Source organism: Oncorhynchus nerka, linkage group LG18, assembly GCF_034236695.1.
Source record: "Oncorhynchus nerka isolate Pitt River linkage group LG18, Oner_Uvic_2.0, whole genome shotgun sequence".
Lineage (NCBI taxonomy): Eukaryota > Metazoa > Chordata > Actinopteri > Salmoniformes > Salmonidae > Oncorhynchus > Oncorhynchus nerka.
Window position 1 is genome coordinate 13324298 of NC_088413.1, and position 21920 is coordinate 13346217.

General features: G+C 49.1%; 1 protein-coding gene across 1 annotated transcript in view; it reads left to right on the top strand.

Annotated features, from left to right (window-relative positions):
- Positions 1 to 2185: 2185 nt before the first annotated feature.
- Positions 2186 to 21920, top strand: part of LOC115118610 (high affinity choline transporter 1-like) — a 68412-nt gene continuing 48677 nt past the window's right edge. Inside the window, exon 1 of the mRNA XM_065003526.1 lies at positions 2186 to 2476. The gene's annotated coding sequence lies outside the window, so the exon portion shown is untranslated. The remainder of the gene's footprint in view (positions 2477 to 21920) is intronic.

Here is a 21920-nt window from a genome sequence, read left to right on the forward strand (position 1 = left end):
TAATGGTGGGCTTCAAGAGGACTCTAATGGTGGGCTTCAAGAGGACTCTAATGGTGGGCTTCAAGAGGACTCTAATGGTGGGCTTCAAGGGGACTCTAATGGTAGGCTTCAAGGGGACTCTAATGGTGGGCTTCAAGAGGACTCTAATGGTAGGCTTCAAGAGGACTCTAATGCTGGGCTTCAAGGGGACTCTAATGGTGGGCTTCAAGAGGACTCTAATGGTGGGCTTCAAGAGGACTCTAATGGTGGGCTTCAAGGGGACTCTAATAGTAGGCTTCAAGGGGAGTCTAATGGTAGGCTTCAAGAGGACTCTAATGGTGGGCTTCAAGGGGACTCTAATGGTAGGCTTCAAGAGGACTCTAATGGTGGGCTTCAAGGGGACTCTAATGGTAGGCTTCAAGAGGACTCTAATGTTAGGCTTCAATGGGATTCTAATGGTAGGCTTTAAAGGGATTCTAATGGTAGGCTTCAAGGGAAGTCTAATGGTAGGCTTCAAGGGGACTCTAATAGTAGGCTTCAAGGGGAGTCTAATGGTAGGCTTCAAGGGGAGTCTAATGGTGGGCTTCAAGGGGAGTCTAATGGTAGGCTTCAAGGGGACTCTAATAGTAGGCTTCAAGGGGACTCTAATGGTGGGCTTCAAGGGGACTCTAATGGTAGGCTTCAAGAGGACTCTAATGGTGGGCTTCAAGAGGACTCTAATGGTGGGCTTCAAGAGGACTCTAATGGTAGGCTTCAAGGGGACTCTAATGGTGGGCTTCAAGGGGACTCTAATGGTAGGCTTCAAGAGGACTCTAATGGTGGGCTTCAAGGGGACTCTAATGGTAGGCTTCAAGAGGACTCTAATGGTGGGCTTCAAGGGGAGTCTAATGGTGGGCTTCAAGAGGACTCTAATGGTAGGTTCAAGGGGACTCTAATGGTGGGCTTCAAGGGGACTCTAATAGTACTGTACGTACACCTATAGCAATTTTTTTTTACCTTCATTTAACTACAGTGGTACTGTATATTACTTTATCACTGACCTCAACCCAGAGTCTCTCAGAGCGCTCACAGTCAGCTCACTGACCTCAACCCAGAGTCTCTCAGAGCGCTCAAAGTCAGCTCACTGACCTCAACCCAGAGTCTCTCAGAGCGCTCACAGTCAGCTCACTGACCTCAACCCAGAGTCTCTCAGAGCGTTCACAGTCAGCCCACTGACCTCAACCTAAAGTCCCTCAGAGCGCTCACAGTCAGCCCACTGACCTCAACCCAGAGTCTCTCAGAGCGCTCACAGTCAGCTCACTGACCTCAACCCAGAGTCTCTCAGAGCGCTCACAGTCAGCCCACTGACCTCAACCCAGAGTCTCTCAGAGCGCTCACAGTCAGCCCACTGACCTCAACCCAGAGTCTCTCAGAGCGCTCACAGTCAGCTCACTGACCTCAACCCAGAGTCTCTCAGAACGTTCACAGTCAGCCCACTGACCTCAACCCAGAGTCTCTCAGAGCGCTCACAGTCAGCTCACTGACCTCAACCCAGAGTCTCTCAGAGCGTTCACAGTCAGCCCACTGACCTCAACCCAGAGTCTCTCAGAGCGCTCACAGTCAGCTCACTGACCTCAACCCAGAGTCTCTCAGAGCGCTCACAGTCAGCCCACTGACCTCAACCCAGAGTCTCTCAGAGCGCTCACAGTCAGCTCACTGACCTCAACCCAGAGTCTCTCAGAGCGCTCACAGTCAGCCCACTGACCTCAACCCAGAGTCTCTCAGAGCGCTCACAGTCAGCTCACTGACCTCAACCCAGAGTCTCTCAGAGCGCTCACAGTCAGCCCACTGACCTCAACCCAGAGTCTCTCAGAGCGCTCACAGTCAGCTCACTGACCTCAACCCAGAGTCTCTCAGAGCGCTCACAGTCAACTCACAGACATATGTTTCCCATGCCAATAAAGCCCCATGCATTGAGAGAGAGAGAACAACAAAAAATGTCCAGCAGTCTAATTTAACAACATGTGGGTTTTTATGTGACAATTTGGGAGCATCGTAATATATTCCGCTGGGTCATCATTGACCGAGCACCTACAAGGATATTGATGTAGCCACCAATCAGAGCGGTTGCTGGCAGCTTCCTGCACTTTGTGACATATGACACTCCCCCTCCACCTCCCATGGAGTTTATAACGGCAGGAGGGAGAACACAATCATTCTAGAGTCTTCTTTCCTGCCTCACACTCACTTTAACACCTAGACAGACCTACACCTGTTGCTGTTCTGTTCTTCTCTTCCTCTGTGACAGAGGTCTGTCGGTCACCACTCTGTTGGTCTTTAAATCCTCCTTCATCCATCCATCCAGAAAGAGAGAGAGAGAGAAAGACAGAAAGAGAGAGAGACTGACTGGGAGAGACTGCCCAGGTTTATGTGAATACCCTGAACAGACTGAACTGACAGACAGACTGACAGACCTGCAACACTATTTGGGACAACACGTTATCTGTTATTCATTTAGGTATGTATATTTATTATACTTCCCCTAGATGCTGCTACTGTAGACCACCGTGTGTTTTATCTTATTGTTTATGATATTTATTATACTTCCCCTAGATGCTGCTACTGTAGACCACCGTGTGTTTTATCTTATTGTTTATGATATTTATTATACTTCCCTAGATGCTGCTACTGTAGACCACCGTGTGTTTTATCTTATTGTTTATGATATTTATTATACTTCCCCTAGATGCTGCTACTGTAGACCACCGTGTGTTTTATCTTATTGTTTATGATATTTATTATACTTCCCCTAGATGCTGCTACTGTAGACCACCGTGTGTTTTATCTTATTGTTTATGATATTTATTATACTTCCCCTAGATGCTGCTACTGTAGACTACTGTGTGTTTTATCTTATTGCTGAAAGGTCAATGTGGTTCATCTGACTGACAGTAAGATGCTGTACGGACAGAGAAACGTGTGAGTGTTTGTGGTGTGTTTGTGTGTTTTCTGAGGTTGTGTAAGTTGATTTCATTTGTGTCGTCACAGATGTGTGCGCGTGTGTGTGTGTGTAATCTACCTGTGTGCTTGTGATGACATTTGCGTTGTTAAAAAGGTGTGTGTGTGGGTGCATTGAGTTCGTGTGTGTGTGTGTGTGTGTGTGTGTGTGTGTGTGTGTGTGTGTGTGTGTGTGTGTGTGTGTGTGTGTGTGTGTGTGTGTGTGTGTGTGTGTGTGTGTGTGTGTGTGTGTGTGTGTACACTCCTTCCATGTGTTGATAGAGCTGCATGTCTTGGCAGTAGGTTTCCAGGGGTTATGTAACAGCGAATACATACCTCCCCAGAATAGCTTAAAGAGAATTGCATGCCTCGGTTTACCCAGCACAACCCAATTTAAACCCACGGGTGCCAATCACAACTGAACTAGGTCAACTTGGTTCGTAATACTTGTATGTAAAATGCTGGGGAAATAACTGTACTTTTTCATCGAGATAAAAGTCAAAGACGACAGTATCCTGTTTTGAGCATTTGTTTTTCCCTGTTTTTATGTATTTCTCTCGCTCTCGCTCTCTCTCTGCCTCTCTCTCTGCTTCTCTCTCTGCTTCTCTCTCTGCCTCTCTCTCTCTCTCTCTCTCTGCCTCTCTCTCTCTCTCTCTCTCTCTCTCTCTCTGCCTCTCTCTCTGCTTCTCTCTCTGCCTCTCTCTCTGCCTCTCTCTCTCTCTGCCTCTCTCTCTGCCTCTATCTCTCTCTCTCTCTGTCTCTCTCTCTCTGCCTCTATCTCTGTCTCTCTCTCTCTCTGTCTCTCTGTCTCTCTGTCTGTCTCTCGCTCTCTCTCTCTCTCTCTCTGTCTGTCTCTCTGTCTCTCTGTCTGTCTCTCTCTGTCTCTCTGTCTCTCTCTGTCTCTCTGTCTCGCTCTCTGTCTCTCTGTCTGTCTCTCTCTGTCTCTCTCTCTGTCTATCTGTCTCTCTCTGTCTGTCTCTCTGTCTCTCTGTCTGTCTCTCTGTCTATCTGTCTCTCTCTGTCTCTCTGTCTCTCTCTCTCTGTCTCTCTCTCTCTCTCTGTCTCTCTCTCTGTCTCTCTGTCTCTCTCTCTGTCTATCTGTCTCTCTCTCTGTCTCTCTCTCTGTCTCTCTCTCTGTCTCTCTGTCTCTCTGTCTCTCTGTCTCTCTGTCTGCATGGGAAACATGTGTTTTCGTTGCCAAAGGGAATAGACACTAAACACAAGGGAAATAAACAAGAGAAACTTTAGTAAACACAGATGAAAGTTGTTTTATTATGTCTACTTTGTAACAATGTGAAGATAAATAAACAGATATAGTTTGTATTCACAATGTTGTTTGTGCTCCTCTGATTGCCCTTTTCTCAAAGCAACGGGCCACACATCTTCCTAGTGTGATTTACATACTGTGGTGTTTTACCCAACAGATATAGGAGTTTGTGTCTGAGGGAAATATGTATCTCTAATATGGTAATAAATATGGCAGGAGGTTAGGAAACGTTTCGGGTTCCTTCCACAAGCTTCCCAAAATCCGTCTATCCATCCATCCATCCATCCAGAAAGAGAGAGAGAGAGAAAGACAGAAAGAGAGAGAGACTGACTGGTAGAGACTCCAAACGTTTCGGGTTCCTTCCACAAGCTTCCCAAAATAAGTGTAACTGAGTCAGGTTTGTCGGCCTCCTTACTCATACACGCTTTTCCAGTTCTGCCCACAAATCTTCTATAGGATTGAGGTCAGGGCTTTGTGATGGCCACTCCAATACCTTGACTTTGTTGTCCTTAGGCCATTTTGCCACAACTTTGGAAGTATGCTTGGGGTCATTGTCCATTTGGAAGACCAATTTGTGACCAAGCTTTAACTTCCTGACTGATGTCTTGAGATGTTGCTTCAATATATCCACTTAATTTTCCTTCCTCATAATTTTCCTTCCTTCTGTGAAGTGCACTAGTCCCTCCTGCAGCAAAGCACCCCCACAACATGATGCTGCCACCCCCACAACATGATGCTGCCACCCCCACAACATGATGCTGCCACCCCCACAACATGATGCTGCCACCCCCACAACATGATGCTGCCACCCCCACAACATGATGCTGCCACACCCACAACATGATGCTGCCACCCCCACAACATGATGCTGCCACCCCCACAACATGATGCTGCCACACCCACAACATGATGCTGCCCCCCACAACATGATGCTGCCACCCCCACAACATGATGCTGCCACCCCCACAACATGATGCTGCCACACCCACAACATGATGCTGCCACACCCACAACATGATGCTGCCACCCCCACAACATGATGCTGCCACCCCCACAACATGATGCTGCCACCCCCACAACATGATGCTGCCACCCACACAACATGATGCTGCCACACCCGTGCTTCACGGTTGGGATGGTGTTCTTCGGCTTGCAAGCCTCCACCCTTTTCCTCCAATAATTTCTATGGTCATTATGGCAAAACAGTTCTATTTTTGTTTCATCAGACCAGAGGACATTTCTCCAAAAAGTACGATCTTTGTCCCCATCTGCAGTTGCAAACCGTAGTCTGGCTTTTTTATGGCGGTTTTGGAGCAGTGGCTTCTTCCTTGCTGAGCTGCCTTTCAGGTTATGTCGATATAGGACTCATTTTACTGCGGATATAGATACTTTTGTACTTGTTTCCTCCAGCATCTTCCAAAGGTCATTTGCTGTTGTTCTGGGACTGATTTGCACTTTTCGCACCAAAGTACGTTCCTCTCTAGGAGACAGAACAGGCCTCCTTCCTGAGCGGTGTGACGGCTGCGTGGTCCCATGGTGTTTATACTTGCATACTATTGTTTGTACAGATGAACGTGGTACCTTCAGGTGTTTGGAAATTTCTCCCAAGTCTACATTTTGTGTCTGAGGTCTTGGCTGATTTCTTTAGATTTTCCCATGATGTCAAGCAAAGAGGCACTGAGTTTGAAGGTAGACCTTGAAATACATCCACAGGCACACCTGGTATACCTCCAATTGACTCAAATTATTATCAATTAGGACAGACAGTAGGGTGAAGGACAGACAGTAGGGAAAAGGACAGACAGTAAGGTGTAGGACAGACAGTATGGTGTAGGACAGACAGTAGGGTGAAGGACAGACAGTAGGGTGAAGGACAGACAGTAGGGTGAAGGACAGACAGTATGGTGTAGGACAGACAGTAGGGTGAAGGACAGTCAGTAGGGTGAAGGACAGACAGTAGGGTGAAGGACAGACAGTATGGTGTAGGACAGACAGTAGGGTGAAGGACAGTCAGTAGGGTGAAGGACAGACAGTAGGGTGAAGGACAGACAGTAGGGTGTAGGACAGACAGTATGGTGTAGGACAGACAGTATGGTGTAGGACAGACAGTATGGTGTAGGACAGACAGTATGGTGTAGGACAAACGGTATGGTGTAGGACAGACGGTATGGTGTAGGACAGACGGTATGGTGTAGGACAAACGGTATGGTGTAGGACAGACGGTATGGTGTAGGACAGACAGTATGGTGTAGGACATACAGTATTGTGTAGGACAGACAGTATGGTGTAGGACAGACAGTATGGTGTAGGACAGACAGTATGGTGTAGGACAGACAGTATGGTGTAGGACAAACAGTATGGTGTAGGACAGACAGTATGGTGTATGACAGACGGTATGGTGTAGGACAGACAGTATGGTGTATGACAGACAGTATGGTGTAGGACAGACAGTATGGTGTAGGACAGACAGTATGGTGTAGGACAGACAGTATGGTGTATGACAGACAGTATGGTGTAGGACAGACAGTATGGTGTAGGACAGACAGTATGGTGTATGACAGACAGTATGGTGTAGGACAGACAGTATGGTGTAGGACAGACAGTATGGTGTATGACAGACAGTATGGTGTAGGACAGACAGTATGGTGTAGGACAGACAGTATGGACAGTATGGTGTAGGACAGACAGTATGGTGTAGGACAGACAGTATGGTGTAGTATGGTGTAGGACAGACAGTATGGTGTAGGACAGACAGTATGGTGTAGGACAGACAGTATGGTGTAGTATGGACAGTATGGTGTAGGACAGACAGTATGGTGTAGGACAGACGATATGGTGTAGGACAGACAGTATGGTGTAGGACAGACAGTATGGTGTATGACAGACAGTATGGTGTAGGACAGACAGTATGGTGTAGGACAGACAGTATGGTGTATGACAGACAGTATGGTGTAGGACAGACAGTATGGTGTAGGACAGACAGTATGGTGTATGACAGACAGTATGGTGTAGGACAGACAGTATGGTGTATGACAGACGGTATGGTGTAGACAGACAGTATGGTGTAGGACAGACAGTATGGTGTATGACAGACAGTATGGTGTAGGACAGACAGTATGGTGTAGGACAGACAGTATGGTGTATGACAGACAGTATGGTGTAGGACAGACAGTATGGTGTAGGACAGACAGTATGGTGTATGACAGACAGTATGGTGTAGGACAGACAGTATGGTGTAGGACAGACAGTATGGTGTATGACAGACGGTATGGTGTAGGACAGACAGTATGGTGTATGACAGACAGTATGGTGTAGGACAGACAGTATGGTGTAGGACAGACAGTATGGTGTATGACAGACAGTATGGTGTAGGACAGGAGTATGGTGTAGGACAGACAGTATGGTGTAGGACAGACAGTATGGTGTAGGACAGACAGTATGGTGTAGGACAGACAGTATGGTGTAGGACAGACAGTATGGTGTAGGACAGACAGCATGGTGTATGACAGACAGTATGGTGTAGGACAGACAGTATGGTGTAGGACAGACAGTATGGACAGTATGGTGTAGGACAGACAGTATGGTGTAGGACAGACAGTATGGTGTAGGACAGACAGTATGGTGTATGACAGACAGTATGGTGTAGGACAGACAGTATGGTGTAGGACAGACAGTATGGTGTAGGACAGACAGTATGGTGTAGTATGGTGTAGGACAGACAGTATGGTGTAGGACAGACAGTATGGTGTAGTATGGTGTAGGACAGACAGTATGGTGTAGGACAGACAGTATGGTGTATGACAGACGGTATGGTGTAGGACAGACAGTATGGTGTATGACAGACAGTATGGTGTAGGACAGACAGTATGGTGTAGGACAGACAGTATGGTGTATGACAGACAGTATGGTGTATGACAGACAGTATGGTGTAGGACAGACAGTATGGTGTAGGACAGACAGTATGGTGTAGGACAGACCTGAAACGTGATATCTTAGACTCAGGTCTTCACATGATTGTGTTGTATAACGGTGGCCCTCGCATACACACACTAACCCACACACACACACACACACTAACGCACACACACACACTAACGCACACACTAACCCACACACACACACTAACGCACACACACACACTAACGCACACACACACACTAACCCACACACACACACTAATGCACACACACACATGCACAAACACACACACTAACCCACACACTAACCCACACACACACACTAACCCACACACACACACTAACGCACACACACACACTAACCCACACACACACACTAACCCACACACACACACTAACCCACACACACACTAACCCACACACACACACTAACCCACACACACACACTAACCCACACACACACTAACCCACACACACACACTAACCCACACACACACACACACACACACTAACCCACACACACACACACTAACCCCACACACACTAACCCACACACACACACACTAACCCACACACACACACACACACACTAACCCACACACACACACACTAACCCACACACACACTAACCCACACACACACTAACCCACACACACACACACTAACCCACACACACACACACACACTAACCCACACACACACTAACCCACACACACACGCACACACACACACACACACACACACACACAGAGTCGGGGAGAACGCTGCCGTTGGAAAACTACTGAGAGACATTCCTAGAGAGTGAGAGGAGACGTGTTGGTATGGCTGTTCAACCAGACTAATTATACTCTATGACAACACAGGCAGAATCATGTTTCAATGCATTACACAAGTCTACCATTAATACCGTCTATATAGATAGTTTAATATGGAAGCGCTTCCCCATTGGGAATCGAATTTTCTGAAATTTCAAGTGCACCACGCATAGTTTATGATAAAAATCAAAATTTCATAAAAATTGACATCCAATATACCAAATTAAAGCTACACTCGTTGTGAATCTATCCACCAAGTCAGATTTGTAAAATGCTTTTCGGGGAAAGCATGAGACGCTATTATCTGTACCATGCAGCCTCACATACTGCAACGTCACAAAACGACAGATTTTTTTTCGTTAGCGCCGCAAACGAAAAGGCTGAAATAAAATATAAAACATTCCTTACCTTTGACGAGCTTCATTCTTGGCACTCCTAGATGTCCCATAAACATCATTTAGGGTCTTTTTTCGATTAAATCGGTCCATATATAGCCTAGATATCGAGCTAGGAATACCTTGGAATTGGAGGAAAAAATTAGCATTTCATAACGTAACGTCATTTTTTAAAATTCCAAAAGTCGACGATAAACTTTCACAAAACACTTTGAAATACTTTTGTAATGCAACTTTAGGTATTAGTACACGTTAATAAGCGATAAAATACCTCAGGAGGCGGTGTGAAATCGTTACCTTGTCCGTGGAGAAAAATATGTTTCGAAACGGTCGCCCCAAAATCTGGGGGGTGCCAGTAGGAAAGTAGTTCCCTTGTTTGGGTTAGACCAAGAATCAATTGCGAAACTAATGACGTAACTCTAGACAGCATGGGGAAGCTGTAGCCAATGAGAACTCGGCTCTATTTAATTCTGTTCTCTGTAAACAATTGCCTGCAGGCGCGGAAGAATATATTTTTACATTTTCAGTGAACAGATTTTCATGCACTATTCGACCGAAACGCACGTTCTGTAAATGGCACAGGCGTGATTTAAACAGTTTTGGAAAGGTCTGACTGTTTCCTAGCCACACACACTAACCAAATGAACGTACTATATTCCTGGCATGAATAGCAGGGCGCTGAAATGTTGCGCGATTTTTTTTAAAGACTGCGAAAATTCGCATGCTCCATAACAATTAACTGAACCTTGTGTAAACTTAGAGGAACTAAATAAAGGAAAGTATATTTAAAAAGATATGTTAAGAAGTAAATATATGGAGGATTGGAAATGATCCAGACAATGACATGAACTGAAGCCACAATCTATTTGTCCTCTTAAAGTTGATCACCCCCCTAATTTATATACTGGGTTGACAAAACATTATGAACACCCATGACATTTTATTTAATCTTCATTTATCTAGGAAGGTCAGTTAAGAACAAATTCTTATTTACAATGACGGCCTAACCCAGCCTAACCCTACCCCAGCCAAACCCTACCCCAGCCTAACCCTACCCCAGCCAAACCCTACCCCAGCCAAACCCTAACCCAGCCTAACCCTACCCCAGCCAAACCCTACCCCAGCCTAACCCTACCCCAGCCAAACCCTAACCCAGCCTAACCCTACCCCAGCCAAACCCTACCCCAGCCTAACCCTACCCCAGCCAAACCCTACCCCAGCCAAACCCTACCCCAGCCTAACCCTAGCCCAGCCAAACCCTAACCCAGCCTAACCCTACCCCAGCATAACCCTACCCCAGCATAACCCTACCCCAGCCTAACCCTACCCCAGCCAAACCCTAACCCAGCCTAACCCTACCCCAGCCAAACCCTACCCCAGCCTAACCCTACCCCAGCCTAACCCTACCCCAGCCAAACCCTACCCCAGCCAAACCCTACCCCAGCCTAACCCTACCCCAAAGCCTAAACCCTACCCCAGCCTAACCCTACCCCAGCCTAACCCAGCCCCCACCCTAACCCTACCCCAGCCAAACCCTACCTCAGCCTAACCCTACCCCAGCCTAACCCTAACCCAGCCAAAACCTAACCCAGCCAAAACCTAACCCAGCCTAACCCTACCCCAGCCAAACCCTACCCCAGCCTAACCCTACCCCAGCCAAACCCTACCCCAGCCTAACCCTACCCCAGCCTAACCCCAGCCTAACCCTACCCCAGCCTAACCCTACCCCAGCCAAACCCTAACCCAGCCTAACCCTAACCCTAACCCTACCCCAGCCAAACCCTAACCCAGCCTAAACCCCAGCCTAACCCTACCCCAGCCTAACCCTAACCCCCAGCCTAACCCTACCCCAGCCTAACCCTACCCCAGCCTAACCCTACCCCAGCCAAACCCTACCCCAGCCAAACCCTACCCCAGCCTAACCCTACCCCAGCCAAACCCTACCCCAGCCAAACCCTACCCCAGCCTAACCCTACCCCAGCCTAACCCTACCCCAGCCTAACCCTACCCCAGCCCCAGGAGTGTTGTGTGTAGTGATAGAGGTATCGAGGTATACTGTGTGTGTGTGCGTGCGTGCGTGCGTGCGTGCGTGCGTGCGTGCGTGCGTGCGTGCGTGCGTGCGTGCGTGCGTGCGTGTACCCTCCCCCTCTCCTTATCTTATCCAGCCGATAGCTCAGAACCAATGAACACACATTCATCATAATGGCATATTATCAGTAGTCCTAGTTAATGACTCAGCTAATGATCTGGAGGTCATTGTGATGACTGTGAAGTAACTAGTTAATGACTCAGCTAATGATCTTGAAGTCATTGTGATGACTGTGAAGTAACTAGTTAATGACTCAGCTAATGATCTTGAAGTCATTGTGATGACTGTGAAGTAACTAGTTAACGACTCAGCTAATGATCTTGAAGTCATTGTGATGACTGTGAAGTAACTAGTTAACGACTCAGCTAATGATCTGGAAGTCATTATGATGACTGTGAAGTAACTAGTTAATGACTCAGCTAATGATCTTGAAGTCATTGTGATGACTGTGAAGTAACTAGTTAACGACTCAGCTAATGATCTTGAAGTCATTGTGATGACTGTGAAGTAACTAGTTAACGACTCAGCTAATGATCTGAAAGTCATTGTGATGACTGTGAAGTAACTAGTTAAGGACTCAGCTAATGATCTTGAAGTCATTGTGATGACTGTGAAGTAACTAGGTAATGACTCAGCTAATGATCTTGAAGTCATTGTGATGACTGTGAAGTAACTAGTTAACGACTCAGCTAATGATATTGAAGTCATTGTGATGACTGTGAAGTAACTAGTTAATGACTCAGCTAATGATCTGGAAGTCATTGTGATGACTGTGAAGTAACTAGTTAATGACTCAGCCAATGATCTGGAAGTCATTGTGATGACTGTGAAGTAACTAGTTAATGACTCAGCTAATGATCTGGAGGTCATTGTGATGACTGTGAAGTAACTAGTTAATGACTCAGCTAATGATCTGGAGGTCATTGTGATGACTGTGAAGTAACTAGTTAATGACTCAGCTAATGATCTGGAGGTCATTGTGATGACTGTGAAGTAACTAGTTAATGACTCAGCTAATGATCTGGAGGTCATTGTGATGACTGTGAAGTAACTAGTTAATGACTCAGCTAATGATCTGGAGGTCATTGTGATGACTGTGAAGTAACTAGTTAATGACTCAGCTAATGATCTGGAGGTCATTGTGATGACTGTGAAGTAACTAGTTAATGACTCAGCTAATGATCTGGAGGTCATTGTGATGACTGTGAAGTAACTAGTTAATGACTCAGCTAATGATCTGGAGGTCATTGTGATGACTGTGAAGTAACTAGTTAATGACTCAGCTAATGATCTGGAGGTCATTGTGATGACTGTGAAGTAACTAGTTAACGACTCAGCTAATTATCTGAAAGTCATTGTGATGACTGTGAAGTAACTAGTTAATGACTCAGCTAATGATCTTGAAGTCATTGTGATGACTGTGAAGTAACTAGTTAACGACTCAGCTAATGATCTGGAAGTCATTATGATGACTGTGAAGTAACTAGTTAATGACTCAGCTAATGATCTTGAAGTCATTGTGATGACTGTGAAGTAACTAGTTAACGACTCAGCTAATGATCTTGAAGTCATTGTGATGACTGTGAAGTAACTAGTTAACGACTCAGCTAATGATCTGGAAGTCATTATGATGACTGTGAAGTAACTAGTTAATGACTCAGCTAATGATCTTGAAGTCATTGTGATGACTGTGAAGTAACTAGTTAACGACTCAGCTAATGATCTGAAAGTCATTGTGATGACTGTGAAGTAACTAGTTAAGGACTCAGCTAATGATCTTGAAGTCATTGTGATGACTGTGAAGTAACTAGGTAATGACTCAGCTAATGATCTTGAAGTCATTGTGATGACTGTGAAGTAACTAGTTAACGACTCAGCTAATGATATTGAAGTCATTGTGATGACTGTGAAGTAACTAGTTAATGACTCAGCTAATGATCTGGAAGTCATTATGATGACTGTGAAGTAACTAGTTAATGACTCAGCTAATGATCTGGAGGTCATTGTGATGACTGTGAAGTAACTAGTCAATGACTCAGCTAATGATCTGGAGGTCATTGTGATGACTGTGAAGTAACTAGGTAACGACTCAGCCAATGATCTGGAGGTCATTGTGATGACTGTGAAGTAACTAGTTAATGACTCAGCCAATGATCTGGAGGTCATTGTGATGACTGTGAAGTCAGTTTGTGATGACTGTGAAGTAACTAGTTAATGACTCAGCCAATGATCTGGAGGTCATTGTGATGACTGTGAAGTAACTAGTTAATGACTCAGCCAATGATCTGGAGGTCATTGTGATGACTGTGAGGTAACTAGTTAATGACTCAGCTAATGATCTGGAAGTCATTGTGATGACTGTGAAGTAACTAGATAACGGGCCAGTTTCCCAGACACAGATTCATCCTAGTTCTGGACACTCAATGGAGAATCTGTATCGGAAAAATATATAACGCTTTTGAGTCCAGAACTTGGATTCATCTGTGTTTCAGGAAACCACTCCAAAGAGTCTGATATGTAGGTTTTGTTTAAAGGTCTTGAGTCCAGGACTTGGATTCATCTGTGTTTCAGGAAACCACTACAAAGAGTCTGATATGTAGGTTTTGTTTAAAGGTCTTGAGTCCAGGACTTGGATTCATCTGTGTTTCAGGAAACCACTCCAAAGAGTCTGATATGTAGGTTTTGTTTAAAGGTCTTGTTCAGATGGAAGGGGAAATGGCATGTGAGGTTAATGATTCTGGAAAATTCTATGCACCTTCCACATTGACAATGAATTAGTTAATAAACAATATCTAGGTATGAATCAGCATCCTGCGGCTGAGGTGAGTGTGTGTTTGTATGTGTGTTCTGTTCTTGTAAAGGAATTAAATTAAAAGCTTTTGTGAGTCACCTAAGTGATATGTGTAGACCTAAGTGATGTGTGTAGACCTAAGTGATGTGTGTAGACCTAAGTGATGTGTGTAGACCTACGTGATGTGTGTAGACCTACGTGATGTGTGTAGACCTACGTGATGTGTGTAGACCTAAGTGATGTGTGTAGACCTAAGTGATGTGTGTAGACCTAAGTGATGTGTGTAGACCTAAGTGATGTGTGTAGACCTAAGTGATGTGTGTAGACCTAAGTGATGTGTGTAGACCTACGTAATGTGTGTAGACCTAAGTGATGTGTGTAGACCTAAGTGATGTGTGTAGACCTAAGTGATGTGTGTAGACCTAAGTGCCAGTCAAGGAAGTGGTTTGTTAGCAGAGCCAGAGTTGGCTTATACCTGTCCTGACGAGAGAGGGCAGGTAAAGGGTCGGAGACAGAGACTAGAGTTCAAGGGTAGAGGTCAGAGGTCGAAGACCCCTGTCTCTACTAGAACCAGGTGAGACAGTGTCGGCTACATGTATCGGCAAGCCACCGTCCTAACCATTAAAAAACCAAGAGAAACGCCTCCCTTTTTTTGACAGAGGGTGACACTGGTTTTGGAGGTAGGAGGTACCGTAGCAGATTCCTGGAGTGGAGCCTTGCCCTCTATACCTGGTCGCTAGAACACAGTGAGAGCTGGGAAATCTGCTCCACAGCCGGACCCTCTAGTCATGTCTACTGAATCAACACTACATTCAGAAAGAAAGAAAGAGACAGAGAGAGAGAGGATTAGAGAAAGAGAGGATTAGAGAGAGAGAGAGAGAGAGGGGGAGGTTTCTTCTGCATTACTTGCTGTTTAGGGTTGTAGGCTGGGTTTCTGTACAGCACTAAGTGACATCTGCTGATGTGAAAATGGTTTCATGAATACCTTGTATTGAATTTGATTGGCTGCAGTTGTGGTCCAGCCGTATAATACTGGGATTGTAGCTCACCTTCTCCACCACTCCTTCTACCCACCGACAGAACGTCTCCTCACATATCCCTCTAGTGTGAAGACAGATAGAAACATAATCCATCCATTCAGATTGACACTGGTTGTAAATATGACAGATCTGAACAGGAGTCCTGGGATTGATAATTACTTTAAGATTAATCTCCCTCCCTTACCTCCCTCCCTCCATCTCCCTTCCCTCCTCCCTTCCCTCCTCCCTCCCTCCATCTCCCTTCCCTCCTCCCTCCCTTCCCTCCTCCCTCCATTCCCTCCTCCCTCCCTCCTCCCTCCCTTCCCTACTCCCATCTCCCTTCCCTCCTCCCTCCCTCCCTTCCCTACTCCCTCCCTCCCTCCCTCCATCTCCCTTCCCTCCTCCCTCCCTTCCCTTCCCTCCTCCCTCCCTCCCTTCCCTACTCCCTCCCCCTCCCTTCCCTCCTCCCTCCCTTCCCTACTCCCTCCCTCCCTCCCCCTCCCTTCCTTACTCCCTCCCTTCCCTCCTCCCTCCCTTCCCTCCTCCCTCACTCACTTCCCTACTCCCCTCCCTCCCTCCATCTCCCTTCCCTCCTCCCTCCCTTCCCTCCTCCCTCCCTCCCTCCCTTCCCTACTCCCTCCCTTCCCTACATCTCCCTTCCCTCCTCCCTTCCCTCCCTTCCCTCCTCCCTCCCTACCCTACTCCCTCCCTCCCTCCCTCCTCCCTCCCTTCCCTCCTCCCTCCTCCCTCCCTTCCCTCCCTCCCTACTCCCTCCCTTCCCTCCTCCCTCCCTTCCCTACTCCCTCCTTCCCTACTCCCTCCCTCCCTCTCCCTCCCTTCCCTACTCCCTCCCTTCCCTACCCTCCCTCCCTTCCCTCCTCCCTCCCTCCCTTCCCTCCTCCCTCCCTTCCCTTCTGCCTCCCTCCCCTCCCTCCCTCCCTCCCTCCCTCCCTTCCCTCCTCCCTCCCTCCCTCCCTTCCCTACTCCCTCCCTTCCCTTCTGCCTCCCTCCCTTCCCTCCCTCCCTCCCTCCCTCCCTCCCAACCCTCCTGCCTCCCCTCCCTTCCCTCCCTCCTCCTCCCTCCCTTCCCAACCCTCCTGCCTCCCTCCCTCCTCCCTCTCTCCCTCCCTCCCTCTCCTCCTTCCCTCCCCTCCCTTCCCTTCTCCCTCCCTTCCCTTCTCCCTCCCTCCCTCCCTTCCCTCCCTCCCTCCCTTCCCTCCTCCCTCCCTTCCCCCTTCTCCTCCCTCCCTCCCTCCCTCCCTCCCTCCCTCCCTCCCTCCCTTCCCTCCCTCCCTCCCTCCTCCATCCCTCCCTTCCCTCCTCCCTCCCTTCCCAACCCTCCTGCCTCCCTCCCTTCCCTCCTCCCCTCCCTTCCCTCCTCCCTCCCTTCCCTCCCTCCCTCCTCCCTCCCTTCCCTTCCCTCCTCCCTCCCTCCCTCCCTCCTCCCTCCTCCCTCCTCCCTCCTCCCCCTCCCTCCCTTCCCCCTCCCTCCCTTCCCTTCCCTCCCCTCCCTTCCCTCCCTCCCTCCCTCCTCCCTCCCTTCCCTCCTCCCTCCCTCCCAATCCTGCCTCCCTCCCCCTCCCTCCCCTCTCCCTCCCTCCCTTCCCTTCCCCTCCCTCCCTCCCTCCCTTCCTCCCTCCTCCTCCTCCTTCCCTCCCCCTTCCTCCTCCCTCCCTCCCTTCCCTCCCTCCTCCCTCCCTTCCCAACCCTTCCCTCCCTCCCTCCCTTCTCCTCCCTCCCTCCCTCCCTCCCTCCCTCCCTCCTCTCCTCCCTCCCTTCCCCTCCCTCTTCCCTCCTCCCCTCCCCCTCCCTCCCTTCCCTTCTCCCTCCCTCCCTCCCTCCCTCCCTCCCTTCCCTTCCTCCCTCCCCCTCCCCTATCCTCCCTCCCTCCCCTCCCTCCCTCCCTTCCCTCCTCCCTCCCTTCCCAACCCTCCTGCCTCCCTCCCTCCCTCCTCCCTCCCTTCCCAACCCTTCTCCCTCCCTCCCTTCCCTCCTCCCCTCCCTCCCTCCCTCCCTTCCCTCCCTCCCCCTCCTCCCTCCCTCCCTCCCTCCCTCCCTTCCCTCCCTCCTCCCCTCCTTCCCTCTCCCTCCCTCCCCCTCCCTCCCTTCCCTCTCCCTCCCTCCCTCCCTTCCCCTCCCTCCCTCCCACCCTCCCCCCCCTCTCTTCCCTCCCTCCCTTCCCTCCTCCCTCCCTTCCCTCCCTCCCTCCCTCCCTCCCCCTCCCTTCCCCCTCCTCCCTTCCCTACTCCCTCCCTCCCTCCCTCCATCTCCCTTCCCTAGTCCCTCCCTTCCCTCCTCCTCCCTCCCTCCCTCCATCTCCCTTCCCTCCTCCCTCCCTTCCCTCCTCCCTCCATCTACCTTCCCTACTCCCTCCCTTCCCTCCTCCCTCCCTTCCCTCCTCCCCCTCCCCTCCCTACTCCCTCCCTACTCCCTCCCTTCCCTCCTCCCTCCCTTCCCTCCTCTTCCCTCCTCCCTCCCTTCCCTCCCCTCCCTCCCTCCTCCCTCCCCTCCCTACTCCTCCCTCCCTTCCTCCCTCCCTTCCCTTCCCCTCCCTCCCTCCCTCCCTCCCCCCCTCCCTCCCCCTCCCCCTCCCTCCCTCCCTTCCCTCCCTCCCCCTCCCTCCCTCCCTCCCTCCCTCCTCCCTCCCTCCCTTCCCAACCCGCCTGCCTCCCTGTGTGTTCTGGAAGAACTCCTAACAGGGGTTCCAACAACAATACCACATATAGATTGTGGTATGTAGTTTGACTCCAAGACTCACTACTGAAGTGCTTGTTGTACTGTATCTCAACAGCTAACTAGCTAATGTGTTTTTGGGTGAACAAAGCTAGATTAAACTCCCTGTGTGTACTTTAGCCGTGTATTGAGTATGCAGTGTGAAGAGACACTTGACTTTATTCAACAGAGAGAGAGAGAGTGAGAGGAAGGGGGGAGGGCAGAGAGAGAAAGAAAGAGAGAGGGAGAGAAAGAGAGATAAATCTCCCCTACAGCCCCAGTCCCCCCTCATCTCCCCTACAGCCCCAGTCCCCCCTCATCTCCCCTACAGCCCCAGCCCCCCATCTCCCCTACAGCCCCCCCCCTCATTTCCCCTACAGTCCCAGCCCCCTCATCTCCCCTACAGCCCCAGTCCCCCCTCATCTCCCCTACAGCCGCAGCCCCCCCCTCATTTCCCCTACAGTCCCAGCCCCCCTCATCTCCCCTACAGCCCCAATCCCCCCTCATCTCCCCTACAGCCCCAGGCCCCCACCTCATCTCCCCTACAGCCCCAGTCCCCCCCCTCATCTCCCCTACAGCCCCAGTTCCCCCTCATTTCCCCTACAGTCCCAGTCCCCCCCCCTCATCTCCCCTACAGCCCCAGTCCCCCCTCATCTCCCCTACAGCCCCAGTCCCCCCCTCATCTCCCCTACAGCCCCAGTCCCCCCTCATCTCCCCTACAGCCCCAGTCCCCCCCTCATCTCCCCTACAGCCCCAGTCCCCCCCTCATCTCCCCTACAGCCCCAGTCCCCCCTCATCTCCCCTACAGCCCCAGTCCCCCTCATCTCCCCTACAGCCCCAGTCCCCCCCCTCATCCCCCCTATCAGCCCCAGTCCCCCCTCATCTCCCCTCCCCCTCAGCCCCAGTCCCCCCTCATCTCCCCCAGTCCCCCTCATCTCCCCAGTCCCCCCATCATCTCCCCAGTCCCCCTCATCTCCCCCAGTCCCCCTCATCTCTCCCCAGTCCCCCCCTCATCTCCCCTACAGTTAGTCCCCCTCATCTCCCCCAGTCCCCCTCATTTTTGTTTTAGTTTTTTGTTGTTGCACATAAAAGGGTAAAATCACCAGGTTATCAGCTCAGAGGGGTATAATCACCAGGTTATCAGCTCAGAGGGGTAAAATCACCAGGTTATCAGCTCAGAGGGGTAACATCACCAGGTTATCAGCTCAGAGGGGTAACATCACCAGGTTATCAGCTCAGAGGGGTAACATCACCAGGTTATCAGCTCAGAGGGGTAACATCACCAGGTTATCAGCTCAGAGGGGTAAAATCACCAGGTTATCAGCTCAGAGGGGTAAAATCACCAGGTTATCAGCTCAGAGGGGTAAAATCACCAGGTTATCAGCTCAGAGGGGTAACATCACCAGGTTATCAGCTCAGAGGGGTAACATCACCAGGTTATCAGCTCAGAGGGGTAACATCACCAGGTTATCAGCTCAGAGGGGTAACATCACCAGGTTATCAGCTCAGAGGGGTAAAATCACCAGGTTATCAGCTCAGAGGGGTAAAATCACCAGGTTATCAGCTCAGAGGGGTAAAATCACCAGGTTATCAGCTCAGAGGGGTAAAATCACCAGGTTATCAGCTCAGAGGGGTAACATCACCAGGTTATCAGCTCAGAGGGGTAAAATCACCAGGTTATCAGCTCAGAGGGGTAACATCACCAGGTTATCAGCTCAGAGGGGTAAAATCACCAGGTTATCAGCTCAGAGGGGTAAATCACCAGGTTATCAGCTCAGAGGGGTAAAATCACCAGGTTATCAGCTCAGAGGGGTAACATCACCAGGTTATCAGCTCAGAGGGGTAAAATCACCAGGTTATCAGCTCAGAGGGGTAACATCACCAGGTTATCAGCTCAGAGGGGTAAAATCACCAGGTTATCAGCTCAGAGGGGTAAAATCACCAGGTTATCAGCTCAGAGGGGTAAAATCACCAGGTTATCAGCTCAGAGGGGTAAAATCACCAGGTTATCAGCTCAGAGGGGTAAAATCACCAGGTTATCAGCTCAGAGGGGTAAAATCACCAGGTTATCAGCTCAGAGGGGTAAAATCACCAGGTTATCAGCTCAGAGGGGTAAAATCACCAGGTTATCAGCTCAGAGGGGTAAAATCACCAGGTTATCAGCTCAGAGGGTAAAATCACCAGGTTATCAGCTCAGAGGGTAAAATCACCAGGTTATCAGCTCAGAGGGGTAAAATCACCAGGTTATCAGCTCAGAGGGTAAAATCACCAGGTTATCAGCTCAGAGGGGTAAAATCACCAGGTTATCAGCTCAGAGGGGTAAAATCACCAGGTTATCAGCTCAGAGGGGTAAAATCACCAGGTTATCAGCTCAGAGGGGTAAAATCACCAGGTTATCAGCTCAGAGGGGTAAAATCACCAGGTTATCAGCTCAGAGGGTAAAATCACCAGGTTATCAGCTCAGAGGGGTAAAATCACCAGGTTATCAGCTCAGAGGGGTAAAATCACCAGGTTATCAGCTCAGAGGGGTAACATCACCAGGTTATCAGCTCAGAGGGGTAAAATCACCAGGTTATCAGCTCAGAGGGTAAATCACCAGGTTATCAGCTCAGAGGGGTAAAATCACCAGGTTATCAGCTCAGAGGGGTAAAATCACCAGGTTATCAGCTCAGAGGGGTAAAATCACCAGGTTATCAGCTCAGAGGGGTAAAATCACCAGGTTATCAGCTCAGAGGGGTAAAATCACCAGGTTATCAGCTCAGAGGGGTAAAATCACCAGGTTATCAGCTCAAAGAGGTAAAATCACCAGGTTATCAGCTCAGAGGGTAACATCACCAGGTTATCAGCTCAGAGGGGTAAAATCACCAGGTTATCAGCTCAGAGGGGTAAAATCACCAGGTTATCAGCTCAGAGGGGTAAAATCACCAGGTTATCAGCTCAGAGGGGTAAAATCACCAGGTTATCAGCTCAGAGGGGTAAAATCACCAGGTTATCAGCTCAGAGGGGTAAATTCACCAGGTTATCAGCTCAGAGGGGTATAATCACCAGGTTATCAGCTCAGAGGGGTATAATCACCAGGTTATCAGCTCAGAGGGGTAAATTCACCAGGTTATCAGCTCAGAGGGGTATAATCACCAGGTTATCAGCTCAGAGGGGTATAATCACCAGGTTATCAGCTCAGAGGGGTAAATTCACCAGGTTATCAGCTCAGAGGGGTATAATCACCAGGTTATCAGCTCAGAGAGGTATAATCACCAGGTTATCAGCTCAGAGGGGTAAAATCACCAGGTTATCAGCTCAGAGGGGTAAAATCACCAGGTTATCAGCTCAGAGGGGTAAAATCACCAGGTTATCAGCTCAGAGGGGTACAATCACCAGGTTATCAGCTCAGAGGGGTAACATCACCAGGTTATCAGCTCAGAGGGGTAACATCACCAGGTTATCAGCTCAGAGGGGTACAATCACCAGGTTATCAGCTCAGAGGGGTACAATCACCAGGTTATCAGCTCAGACGGGTATAATCACCAGGTTATCAGCTCAGAGGGGTAAAATCACCAGGTTATCAGCTCAGAGGGGTAAATCACCAGGTTATCAGCTCAGAGGGGTATAATCACCAGGTTATCAGCTCAGAGTGACTGTAGGAAATCTGTTCCCAAGTCTTCCCACACACACTGTAAATAGAGAGACACGTCACCGTATCTCCATGTCATCAAGGTTTTGAAATGATTCTGTTTTTGTCGTGTTGTCTCTGTTTGGGGTTGTTGCGGTCAGTTTGCAGTGGACATGTTATTTATAATTATGCTCCGCCTCCCACGACCATCTGCTGAAGAAAAACAATGAGTCCCGTGGCTGAATGTCATTGGGGAGCACTGACCTACACAGCCAATGCAACTTCTCCATTGTCCCTCAACCAGGTTGTCATGTCATTGACAAGCCATACCAACAGTAACAATAGTAGAC